General features: G+C 39.2%; 1 pseudogene across 1 annotated transcript in view; it reads left to right on the top strand.

The window, feature by feature from the left end:
• Window positions 1-8,220, top strand: part of LOC309797578 (ankyrin repeat domain-containing protein 26-like) — a 96,602-nt pseudogene extending 88,382 nt beyond the window's left edge. Inside the window, exons 34-35 of the transcript XR_014296150.1 lie at window positions 6,060-6,104; window positions 7,286-8,220. The product of XR_014296150.1 is annotated as an ankyrin repeat domain-containing protein 26-like (transcript). The remainder of the gene's footprint in view (window positions 1-6,059; window positions 6,105-7,285) is intronic.
• Window positions 8,221-13,629: the final 5,409 nt, after the last annotated feature.

Below are 13,629 nucleotides of genomic sequence, written 5' to 3'. Positions count from 1 at the left end.
TTTATTGAATTTTTATAAAATGTCTTGCTGAGCAATTGTAGAACATTTCTAAATACGTAAATAAAGCAAATATTTAAACTTTTAAAATGAAGTCCACTTATGTCTCTATCTTGCCATCACCTGGATGAATGATGACTATGATGGGGAGTCTTTAAATTGCAACTGGTTTTCATTGTGTATCATTGTTATTAAAATATGCATCTCACTCAGTGCACACGGGGTTATGGTTTTGATGGTGTTTTCATGACGTTCTTGATGCAGAGAAAAGTAGGCCTTGTTAAATGAAGTCTCCACCTGTTTTCTCATTTGGCTTCACGTCGTAAGAAATCATAGAAGAGCAAAGCTAAGGTTTCTTAGACAGTGCTGTGGCTAAATTGGGTCTAAGTGCTTCAGAGCCATGAAACTGGACTCCAGGGTCGAAAAGAAAATGCATGTCAAGCCCTCTGTCAGTTGCTAAGCATGATGTAAACTTAGAATGTTCCCATGAGTTGTCACCCAAAAAATCAAACAATGTATCATTTTACAAGATGAAGATGAAAGAGTGTGTGAATGCAAAAACAATGTGAGAGAAAATTTCTGCGGGAATTTTTTCCTTTAATTTTTTTGGAGGAAAGAGGCGTTTATTTTTTTAGTAATTCTAGATAAATCGAAAAATAGTTTATTTTAAACTCCATGTTGTAGTTACTAGGTATACATAGTTCCCTTGTGGGGTCTTTGCCAAATCGTGCTGGTTTGAATAAGAGAGATTGAAGAGCACTACTTAACTCTATCAAGATGCAAAGACGTCTCCATAATCACTACAGAATGCCGCGGAAGAGTTATTATACAGTTGTTGGTCACCTAATTCTTAGTAAGACTTACAGAAAGAAGGTGCCTTCTGGAATTGCTAGGAATATAATTATTTCTACTAGGAAAACGTAAAATAATACTATGAGAGGTGTTAACGTACTGTCTAAAATGATAGAAAGAGGTGGGTTTTGGGATGGGACATGATAAAACAATAGCCTTCTAAAGGTTTTAGCTATGATTCTACAAAGTAAAATGTTAAAAATGGCATTAAGATTGCATTTGTTTATCATTCTCCTTTATTGGCAATGTTTTAACATTTTGGACTATTCCTATTGTGAAGTTTTATCTTACTCAGCATTTTCCCCTAACTTTAAGGAAAATAATTATAGCAAAGTACTGCTCTAGGTGTGTGGTTTCAGTTGTGCTGGTTGTAGCAGCAAGCTTACTCCATGTACCTAACACAGATTTATTACCTCCCTCACCAGTACATGAAGTTCAGTCTTAGCAGTTGATACCATTGTGGGGGTAGGAGATTACTACGTATCTGTCTTGCTAATTTTACCCTCAGTTTTCACATTCTAGTTAATTCTGGGATGTTTGGTCCTATATATCAGAAGTAATTTTACGTTTTTTTTCAATTGTGTTATTTAATTATATTATTATAAAATACAAAAGGTTAACATTAGCCAAAATAGCTACATCACTGTTAGATTTTCTTGCACATAGAATTTTTTCAAGAACTGAAAACTTAAAAATCTATTCCAGACAACTTTATAACAGACACAATCTCACTGGTTTAAAGATTTTTTTATGTTCAAGAGTTTTTAGGTATTTGTGTGCCGAACACGATGCATGGCCACAGTAGTTAATAAATGCCCTTTAAATCTGTCTTAAGTAGGAGGATTACATTTTACATTGACTGATTTTGGACTTTTGGTGCATTACTGACACTTTGAAAATTTTTCTAATGATTTATTTAAGTAATTTAAAAAATTGCTCAAATGTCCATTCAGTTTAGCAACTCTCTTTCTAAATGTGGTCATACAAATGCACTGAAGCTAAAACAATTAATATTCCTAAGACTTTGACTTTTTATATGACACAACATTTTGTGTCTCACCAGAATATTGAGTCACATTTCTTTTAAAAAAAATAGGCCTTGTGTTTACATCACCAAGGCAGTGCCTATCCACTCTTGAGTTTTAACTCTAATCAAATTACCACAGTAGTTGAGCTAGTTTCTCATAAGGCACAGGCAGAGTTCAATAAACTTGTTTATTGTCTCAGTTTATTATATCAGTATAATCCTTCTTGTTCCCACTTCATTTTGTCCACATGGACAAATGAGTAGGCATTTTATCTTTTGAAAGATAGAGGTAATAGTTCAACTTCTTAACAGTTCTTTTTCTTTCATTCATTTTTTTCCCTGTACTTAGTTTTTCAGCTCTTTGATCTACAAATTCTTCCTCAGTTCTTCTCTCTGCAGCAAAATATATGTACTTAATATCTACAGACTGCCAAGTGTAATTTCCTTCATACCTTAGCCTGTTTACAATTGGATAATGAATTGAAGTGGTTTAAATGACTTGATTTTATTACATTTTCGTGACACTTAAAATGAGTGATATCAACTTTTAAAAGTATCAATAATTACTGAAAATAAATTAACTTTGGAAATGAGTGTGCATGTGTATGTGTGTGGTGTGTATATATTTATCAAATTGGTCTTAAAAAGAGAGTGCAACATTATTTTCCAGCCTGCAGTCTCAGATATAATTTAACAGTAATATATTACAGTTGGGTGAACGAGCACATACCTGTTGTGCTTCATATTGTTACTGGCTTCACTACGTTTCTTTCTAAAATGTTCCTTTCACCTTTCGCCTACTTTATAGTGGGGGTTGTTTTGAACAATGTACATTAATTATAAAGTCAGGGAAGAAGAAGAAAACGTTCCCTCAGTGTCGTGTGGTCCTCTGCCTTGTTGGAGCTGTGGTGGGTAGGTGGCAGATGACACTTCTCTTCCCCTTCTGAGTTCAGCACGCGGGAGTCAGCAGCTGGAGATCAACTAAGGAGCTTTGTTACTGACACATAACTAACGAATTGGAGGACGTGCTTTAGGTGTGCAGTCACAGTGGGCCTCAGAATACTTCATCCCAAATTAGGCCTAAGGGGAGGAAGCAAATGCTTGACCCCCGCCCCAGGGCAGGCTGCTTACTGCGGGCATGAGAGCAGACCCCAGTTCCCGGTGCTGAGGGCACACACACCTTCTCAAAGAAGAGATTTGGAAGCAAGCAAGCACTTCTTAGTTCCTTCTCCCAAATTCACGCATTGGGTAAATCTCCCCTCCTCTCATGAGGAGGGTAGGAGTGTAAGTCTTCACGTTGAAACTTTAGGCCAAGGAATTAGCCTGTACTTTCTGACTGGATTTAAATTCTAATTGAGATTACACTCATGTTTTTTGTACATACAAACTAATGATGAGAGATTGAAGTATGCTAGATGGTAAAGAGAAATCTGTTTTGTGTTTTAAATTTTGCCATAAATAACCCACAACGTGGATAATTCATTTGTTGACTCATTTCGGTAAACCAAGTTTTATTTGGAGGAAACGAATATCCTTTTAAAGAAGAATCTCCTCAGGCTTCCCTGGTGGCACTGTGATTGAGAGTCTGCGTGCCGATGCAGGGGACACGGGTTCGTGCCCCGGTCCGGGAAGATCCCACATTCCGCGGAGCGGCTGGGTCCGTGAGCCATGGCCGCTGAGCCTGCGCGTCCGGAGCCTGTGCTCCGCAACGAGAGAGGCCACAACAGTGAGAGGCCCGCGTACCGCAAAAATAAATAAATAAATAATAATTTAAAAAAGAAGAAGAATCTCCTCAATTTTGGCCTGTGTGATTCAACTAAAGATTTTCTCCTTCAAGTTCCCTGTCCTCTGGTTAAAAAAAAAACAAACAAACAAACAAAAAAATCTGTGCTTTATAAATTAAATATATTGACTGCTACTAATAGGAGTTATGATAATTTATTCTTGTTCATGCCTTTGAAACATATAATTTAGTTAGAAAGCTACTATTTCATGTCTCATGCATCAAACGTTATTGAGCTACATGACAAAGTTTTACATATTCATTTTCTCTGAGTTATAGTTAAAAATCTATGTGTTTTTTTTTCTTAATCTGAGGAAGTAGCTGGCGTAGAACTCTCTCTAGACTCAGCGAGAAGGCCGTTGGCTTTGTGACACGTTGGCTTTGTGACAAAGTCTCTCTGACCCTTTGTTACCTCTTTTGTAAAATTAGGGACTTTGACTAAATCAGTGACTCTCATACCTTAAAAAATTTTCTTTCAAGGAAAAGAACCTTTCTTTTAAAAAAAAAATTGCATGAAACTGTATTATATAAAACAGAGACAAATATAGAGCTGTTTAGCTAAAGGAGTGGCGGAGACCTTGAAGCTGTGACTTCTTTTTCCTTCAGTCCTGCAGTGTCCTCAGTGGGGGACCTTCCATTACCATGGGACATAGTTTGGAAACTACCAGTTGTGAGAGAATCCTTCTAACTAAAAATCTTTAAAATTAAAACTTGCTGATATATTGTTTTCCTGTGTATAATTTTCTCACCTTTCTGTGTTTTTGTTAAATGGAAAAGTTTAAAGAAAAATGCAGGTGTGTTCTCCTTATTATTTATTTATTTTTTGCGGTACGCAGGCCTCTCACTGTTGCGGCCTCTCCCGTTGTGGAGCACAGGCTCCGGACGCGCAGGCTCAGCGGCCATGGCTCACGGGCCCAGCCGCTCCGCAGCATGTGGGATCTTCCCGGACCGGGGCAAGAACCCGTGTCCCCTGCATCGGCAGGCGGACTCTCAACCACTGTGCCACCAGGGAAGCCCTGTTCTCCTTATTAATGTTCGACTTCCAACTACTTCCTCCAGGTGAACATGATCTTCACCTAGAAATCAACATAAGCGTCTTGGAAGGACATATTGAGGAAAAGAGCTTTTGCGGGAAAAGAGAGTAATCTTACATGGGTCATTCCCTAATTCAACGCATGTACAAACGTGACCTACATTTTGCAGTGTTTATTAATGGTAATACAAAATTATTTCAGTAAAGGCTTCTTCCTTCATCTGTTATGAGTTATTAATTTCACAAAACCTGTCTAGTAATGTTGTCACATTATTCATTTCATAGGGCCTCTCTACAGTGCTGTTGTCAGAAAAGTGTTATGGAAAACAGTCTCTGAAAATATTGGGAAACCTGCTAGCCAAAAAATTTGTCTTCGCACCTAAAATTTACAAAGGCGTTGGCTATCATGATATCCTTATCATCACAGTGTTTGTCATGTTCAGTATACTATTTGAGACCCTGTTTAGTGAGAGGGTGCCTTTTATAAGAAAGATTTTTAAAAGAACACTCTAGGTGGAGACACTTGTAATACAGTTTGAAATGTTCCCACACATTTCATAATTAAGTAGATAACTATAATTAGTCAAATGTTTCAAAAAGTTGGCCCTAATTTCTAGAATGGAAACAAAGTTACAGTTAAAGAATTATGTATTGTTTTCCTTGTTTCTAATTCTAGAAAGTCATGAATCAGAAACTGAGTTTGAAAACTGGCTCTAGCCTCTACTTTTCCTTTCTTCAAGCAGATTTTCTGAACTAAATGTTTCAGTCCTAATATAGACAGCAAAATACCTTTACTTAATTTTTTGCCCGTAGAATTTTGACATGACATTACAACGGAACCATTTTCTCCATTTTATGTATTTAAGATTCTATGTTGAAAAATTATTACCATAGAACATACCTTAAAATTTTAGTTATATAGAAGTGTAAGAAAGGAAAACTCATTTTAAGGAAAGATCCATTAGAGTAAAAAACTGATTAAACTTTTAGAAAGAGCAATTTTTCTAAGAATTGCAAAGTAATGCATTCATTGTAATATATATATGACTTTAATCGTTTAAACTTGTTTGTACCAATAAGATCAAATATCACCCTCTGAAATTATGTATATTCAGTAGACTGATATTTATTGTACTTTTTATCCGATTAATCTAAATAACATTACATATATATGTTCTTTATTATCTAAAATCAAAATAAGTAGGAATTTATTTTATTTTATTGATGTGATTATTTTTCTATTTAAGCAATCCTCAAATTAGGTCTAGTCTCTACAAGTATTATTTAAAGGCCACATTTCATAAGCTATACATCATTCCTACAAAAATGTCTCTTGTCTAACTTAAATAATATTTGACTTATTTCAGATGTGGCAGGAGATGGAAAAAATATAACTAGAGTACTAGAAAAAGGTATGTTGCTGAAATTTATGAATTAAATTTAGACATTGATTTCTGAAATAAACTGTAAATATTCAGTAGTAAATGGCATCTCTTTCCATTGTTTGGATGACAGATACTATTGATAGGTTAAATATCTTTTCTTATACATATCTAATGAAAAAATGTGAAAGAATGAACATTCATAAAGAAAAATATCCTGATTCCTCATTTATTCATCATGTTCCACAGCTTTAAAAAAAATCTCAAAAAGTCTATGTATTTCTTTTTATTTCTGGCTATATCCTTCCTCTCTACTTCTGCCATCCCTGTGGAACTGTCAACCTGCACACTGACACTATTAGAAAACATGGGGTTTATCAACTTCTCAAGTTTCTGGCAGTGATTAAGGCCAAAAAACCCAGACTCAAGCAGTCACATTCGTGTAGCTGTCACTTAGTGGCTGACATTAAAATTTCCTGTCATTGACTTTGTCATTGGTTTATCTTTCGCTCTCAGGAAAAATTCCAAATTCCTTATCATGGAATAAAAACACCCAAATCAGTTTGGGTCCTGCCATAGTATTCAGCCTTATCTCTTTACTACCTTCCTCTGCCCCTTTGCTCTACATCCAGTCAAATAGACTGCTTGCGATCCCACAGGTGCTCTTCCTCACCTTTAGTCTTTGTATTTGCTTCTTCCCTCCATCTCCCGTACTTTTCCCTTGTCCTTCAGGTATCCACTTACATACCACCTCCACCAAAAAGCTGACAGTATTGACACAAAGCTGGGTGTCACTTCTGAGTGTTCCTTGTACCCTCTTTTATACCTGTCATAGTATTTATGACTCTGTATGGAAATTGCCTGTTTGTCTGTTTTTCCAGTTTATAGTATGATTTTTCAGGGTGGACTGTGTCCCCTTCATCTTGTAATTTCAGTGCTTGTCACAACACCTTAGCAGATGGTTGTTGAGTAAATGAATGACGAATGAGAAAGCCAGAAGCTCTGATACTCAGCCACAAGAGCAATTAATTCATCGTGCAACCACAGGCAAATTATATACTAGTAAACTTGTATTTTGTGTTATGTCGTGTATAGATGCTTTTCATTCTTCTGAACGCTTAGAAAGGTCTCAGGTTTTTTTTTTACTAACTTATATTTAGTTAACTCAAGTATTTTAGGTAAAGAATGTAATCCTTTCTTTTTCTTTTCAGCTGCTGCTGAATTGAATCAGCATGCTATAGAGCTTCTCATCTAGGAGCTACTGATGAGTCAAATCTAAATCAAGATCTAGTTTTGAAAACATCATGAGGATATGTACAGATTTTGAAGAAAGATTATATGATCTAAAAGATAAATAGTAAAAATTTCCCTCCTGGGTTGTTTGCATAACATTTTAGTTGTTTCCCATTAAACATGACGTGAAAATCTGGATTAAAGGAAACTATTCTTGTATTATATGTGTATGATGAAAATTTATATAGTATTTTAAACCATGTTTCTCTGCATCTAACTTACTTTTAATCAGATTTTGTGAATCAAAACACTGTTGAGTTTTACATACTCAAACTGAGCCCTGATACCAGCACCCAGACAACCAAACTTGTCATTAATATATAGTGGTGTTGATTGATAGCTTTTTTCTATTTCCAATTTTATCATGATATACAGACCTAAAGATTTACACAGACATCATTTGGATATACTGCTGCTATGGCTATTGTCAATGTTTTGGGTTTTTTTAATATTATTTATTTTTGAGTGTGTTGAGTCTTCGTTGCTGCATGCGGACTTTCTCTAGTTGCGGCGAGCGGGGGCTACGGGCTTCTCATCGTGGTGGCTTCTCTTGTTGCGGAGCCTGGGCTCTAGGCGCGCGGGCTTCAGTAGTTGTGGCATGCGGGCTCTAGAGCACAGGCTCAGTAGTCGTGGCGCACAGGCTTAGTTGCTCCATGGCATGTGGGATCTTCCCGGACCAGGGCGAACCTGTGTTCCCTGCATTGGCAGAAGGATTCTTAACCACTGTGCCACCAGGGAAGTCCTTATTGTCAATGTTTGGATGTATTACAATTGTTCTAGTGCCATAAAACTTAGTATATATAACTTTAAACACTGATTCATAGATCTTTCCTCATGGAGAAATAAAATTTGCCTAAGACTTTTCACCTTTTCTATTTATTTACTTACTTACTTTTTGGAAACAGTCTTAGAGAAGAGTTCCAAGCACCAGACTCAAACAGACATTTTCCTAAAACTACCATATCTCCCATATATTCTCCTAATGTAACATTTATCTTTCCTAAATGTCATTTGTTCTCCCATAAGTGCCCTTCCCTCCCCCCACCAAGAAGTCATGTTTTTCAGAAGTTGCCTTTCTCCTACTCCCTGTCACTTAAGTAGTATATAAGCCCCCAGTTGTAGCCAGCACTTCAAATTACGTTTCTTTGTGAACCCCTGCATGTAGTCATCCACAGTTAAATGTTTTTTTCTCATGGTAATCTGCTTTTGTCAATTTAATTTGCAGATTCCCAATTAATGAACGTAAGAGGGTAGAGGACGTGTTTTCCTTCCCAACAATTCCAAGAGCTAAAATGTTAGCGACTCTTACTTACATCCTTTATTCCCTTTTCTTCTGTCCTTTCAGTGTACTTAGTTGGCAGAACTTCATAAGAGATTGCTTATCATTCTCCCCCCTTACCTTCACCCAGGCATCTACGTGCTGCTGAAGAAAGTTATTCTACTTTTATTTAGTTAATTTGCATCTTCTTTCTTCACAATGTCGATTTCAAATCTCCTCTCTCTGTAAACTTTTCACCCTGTTTTTTCCCTCTCACGTGTACCAGGCAATCTCATTTCTCACGACAAACTTCTTGAAAGATTTGCCTGTATCCCCACCCGCTCTAGGCTGTCTTCTCCTTCCCGCATTCTCTCAAAACTACTCCGAAGTCACCGATGACTTCCACGTCGCTAAATCAAAGTGACACCTTTCCAGTCCTTGTCTAACTGAATTTCTCATTCCTCTTGGCATTCAGTATAACTGACCTCTTTGAGACACTCTCTCCTTTTGGCTGGGCTTTTAATACTCTTTAATTTCATCCTGAATGCACCCACAGCGTATTGTGATCGCAGACAGAGTTCTTATTAATATCTCACAGTAAATACACAGGCCTTCCCTCCTCGCCCAGGCCTGCACCTGGGGCAACATGGTGAGAACAGGTCAGTTGTTCTAAGTCAGCAGGTGAAGGGCGGGAGGAAACTGGTTTTCCCTGCTGCTTGTGAAGGGGCGGGAGTTAGCCGTCCTTCTCTCCTGGGAAGCATCTCCTCCTCACTCTGGCCTTTGGTATGTAAGTAAAACTGTTACCCATTCCAACAAGGGTCCTTCTGCCCAGTGTCGCCCCCACCAGTAGAATGAGTTGGGTTCAGAAGCAAAAGAAAGCTTTACTCTTTCTTTGATCAAAGAATGCAGAGGCACAAGCTCCCACTCAAGAGGCCGTGGGCGGGGCTGCTTCACAGGGATCCCATCAGCAGCGGAGGGGGTGGAGTTCTCGCGGGGCAGGCGCAGGAGCAGGCGCAGGCGCAGCTGCTCCCCGTCGCAGTGCCCACATGGCCCGCCACTGCCATCTTGATTGGGGGTGTCGTGTGCAGCGTTCCTGCATACGGTCGGACCTCCCACCCCCAGCTGGAGCATTGGCGCAGATATTTCACACCCGGAACTCGGGTCTGAAGTGCTGGATGCGAGGCCTCTGCACGAAGCCCCCCTGTAAGCCAGTGAAAGCAGACTAAGCACAAAGGCAAAAAAGGTTAGACTTTATTTTACTACCCAGATTCTATTTTTATTTCCTGGGAACAGCTAATGGGCTTTGCCAGTGATGAAATCTCTCCAGGTGCCAGACCCGGAGTCTCCAAGTTTCTGGGCCTCATTCCTCCTTGAAATGTGAATTCCTAGGGAGATGGTGCACCTTCGGGGACCTACTCAGAGCTGTAACTGTTTGGTCCACCTGGGGGGATGAGACTTTATAAGTCCTTTCAGATCAGAGCAATTAACTAGACAAATGGCTGTAGATGTGAATCTCACACTGCACAAAGAGTCTCAGAGGGCCAGGGCTTTTTACAAGATTGCTGAGAAATCCCAGGAAATTTTGCTTCCCCACAATTCCACCCCTCATTCCGGAAGGAGCTTTAGCCCCAACATCGGCCACTGTAACCAGTCCAACTAAAATTGGTGGGCACCAAATCCTTTGGGTTTGTCTTAGCCAACACTTAATCAGAGCTACGATCAGCAGAACCCTGACTTAGCAAAAGAAGTTGGTCTCAGCTGAACTCCCCCAAATCTCAGGTTCAGGCATCTAGCCGAGTCCCCCAAAGCATTAGGGACGACCTTGGGAAGGCAGGTGGCTTCCTCCTTGTGTTTCCATATTAACCTTTGCTATCTGGCCCAAGGCACTGTGAGGAAGCAAAATTTGTCACCCCTAAACGTGTCTCTTTGGCATGAGAATTATTTTAGGCTGAATAATTTTAAGAAGTGGAAGACTCAGGAAGTCTTTCTTCTTACCACCCCCTTAACTGTTGAAGAGTTTAGATAAAGGGCCTGGTCCGAGAAGACCGCCATCACCAGAGACACCTAGAAGGAATATGGGCTAGGTGTGGTAAAGAGCACTCCAGATTTTTACAGGGAGTTCCAAACATTTGCTTTTCCATCTCCATGTGAATTGCCTTCCTCCACTTTGTAGTCCCAAACCACTACCCATAACATCCTCTTTTGTCTTTAGCTGAAGATGGTATTTAAGGGGAGGTTTTTAGCCATTCTGGTGAGTTACTCAGTTTCCCTGGGTCTCTCCCATGTATACAGGAAGTATACATGTTAGTAAGCTTTTTTTTGTTTTTCTCCTGTTAATCTGCCTCACATCAATTTTATCCTGAGACCAGTCAGACGAACCTAGAAGGATAGAGGAAGGTTTTTTTTCTCCCCGACAGCACATACCTTAGTACAGGTAGTGATGCTAATTTACAAGTGGCACAGACTTTGCTTCGCCTGCAAGGAAGGAATCTATGGCAAACTCTGTTATCCATACAATACTAGCCAGTGAGTTGAAGCTCACCTGAATGGCTTCAAGCTGAGGTGGGGTCACTGTGTTAGTCATACTGCTCGCTGCAGGACCGGCCAATAAATTGAGAGACGAGTTGTTGGAGCAAGGAATAACGACCTTATTTGCAAAGCTGGCAGGCTGAGAAGATGGGAGACTCATGTCCCAAAGAACCATCTAGCCTGAGTTAGAATTCAGGCTTCTTTTATACTGAAAGGGGAGGGAGTAAAGTCAAACACTTCCTGGTTCCCATCAGCCTCCTGAGGGGAGGTGTTACTGTTTTCCTCTTTTTCCTCCCTGCAGTCATTCACAGGTGGGCCTGGTCAGCATGCTTCCTGGGAGCTAAACAAAGGTACTTTAGCTTAATGCTCATTACCTGGGAGGCAGGGTTCCCAGAGATGGGCCATTGTGTATAATTTAAGCTTGTAGGCAACATCCCCTCAGTGATTAACTTGTAATAGAATACGAAGTTTCTTTGCTTTGTATGGTATTGTACAGTTGTTCACTTCAGCAGAAGTCAGGGACAAATTTCATACTGCCTTTTGTGAAAGAAAAATAAAAATGGAGTCGGTAATGCTCCCTAAAGAGGGCTCTCTAAAGTGGAGCTGGGAGGCCATTAAGGGGTGTGACATATGCACGTCTCAGCCTGGATGGAATCTGACCTTTTGACCATTTATTGTCCTAATGAAGTCATCCAGAACATCTGCCAGAAACTCAAGATACTTCTTGGACCCTACCCTAAAATAACTTGCGATCCCTTAAGGACAAGTATTTCTGGACTCGTATCAGAGTCAGTCATAATTCTCATCAGGCAATTTTTGTCGGCCTGTGGCTTTTTGTCTTTATAAGCCCCTGACTCTCTCTCAGAACACTCAGTTTTACGTGAATCTGTGTCTCCCGAATTGAAATTCTTTTTTGTTCCTTCCAGTTTTATTGAGATATAATGGACATGCAGCACTGTATAATTTTAAGGTGTACAGCATAATGATTTGACTTATGAGATGATTACCACAATACATTTTACTATAATTATAAACATAACTATATCCCTGTTGCCAGGATATAGTGAAACATAACTATAGCCCTGCTGCTGGGATATAGTAAAATTATTAGTCAGTGTTCTCCAGAGGGGAAATAAAATCAGTATGAGGTTACCTATCTAACTATCTATCTATCATCTATCATCTATCTATCTATCTCTGTCAACAGGTCTGAAATCTGCAGGGTGGGCCTGCAGGCTGTAAATTCAGGGAAGAGTTGATGTTGCAGTCTTGAGTCTGAATCCCCAGGACAATAGTCTGGAAACTCAGGCAGGGTTTCTATGCTTCAGTCTTGAAAAGAGTTCATTCCACTTTAGGGAACCTCAGTCTTTGCTCTTAAGACCTTCAACTGATTGGATGAGGCTCATGGACATTATGGAGGGTAATCAGCTTTATTCAAAGTTACTGATTTAAATACTAATCACATTTAAAAACACCTTCACAGAGGGGACTTCCCTGGTGGCGCAGTGGTTAAGACTCTGGGCTCCCAATGCAGGGGGCCTGGCTTCGATCCCTGGTCAGGCAACTAGATCCCCCATGCACACCGTAACTAAGAGTTTGCATGCCACAACTAAAGGGCCTGCGTTCCTCAACTAAGGAGCCCACCTGCTGCAACTAAGACCTGGTGCAACCAAATAAATAAATAAATAAATAAAATCATTTCCTCAAAGAATACTTAATGGTATGGTAAAGTGCTCCAAATGTGATGTTTATAAAAGCAGGATACAAAACTGTATTTAAATATATATATATATATATATATATATATATATATATATATTTAAATACCTTCATGGAAACATCTAACTTGTGTTTGACCAAACAGCTGGGATCATAATCTAGCCAAGTTGGCACATAAATTAACTATCACACTGGGCAGATATTTTAACTATCAATTTTAAGAAGAATATTGAAATATTCTAATGTTTTTCCAGTTCTAGGCTAGGTTTTATGGAGAACCTATAATGCAACCTGTATGTTCCTTCCTGCCCCCCTGCAAGAGGTTTTTATTGTTTTAATTTTTAAAATTTTTTATTAGAGTATAATTGCTTTACAATGTTATGTTAGTTTCTGCTGTACAATGAGGTGAATCAGCTATATGTATACCTATATCCTCTCCCTCTTGGACCTCCCTCGCCCCGACCCCCATCCCACCCACCTAGGTCATCACAGAGCACCGAGCTGAGCCTCCTGTGCTTTATAGCATGTTCCCACTAGCTAGCTATTTTACACATGGTAGTGTATATATGTCAATCCTGATCTCCCAGTTCAGCCCACCCTCCCCTTCCTTCCTGTGTCCACATGTCCATTCTCTACATCTGTGTCTCTGTTCCTACCCTGCAAATAGGTTCATCTGTACCATTTTTCTAGATTCCACGTATATTCATTAATATATGATATTTGCTTTTCTCTTTCTGGCTTACTTTGTATAACAGA

The sequence above is a fragment of the Mesoplodon mirus genome (genome assembly GCF_964341445.2).
Source record: "Mesoplodon mirus genome assembly, contig: HAP1_SCAFFOLD_751, whole genome shotgun sequence".
In the NCBI taxonomy this organism is placed as follows: domain Eukaryota; kingdom Metazoa; phylum Chordata; class Mammalia; order Artiodactyla; family Ziphiidae; genus Mesoplodon; species Mesoplodon mirus.
Note: the sequence above shows the minus strand (reverse complement) of the source record. Positions and strands in the feature narration are given on the sequence as shown.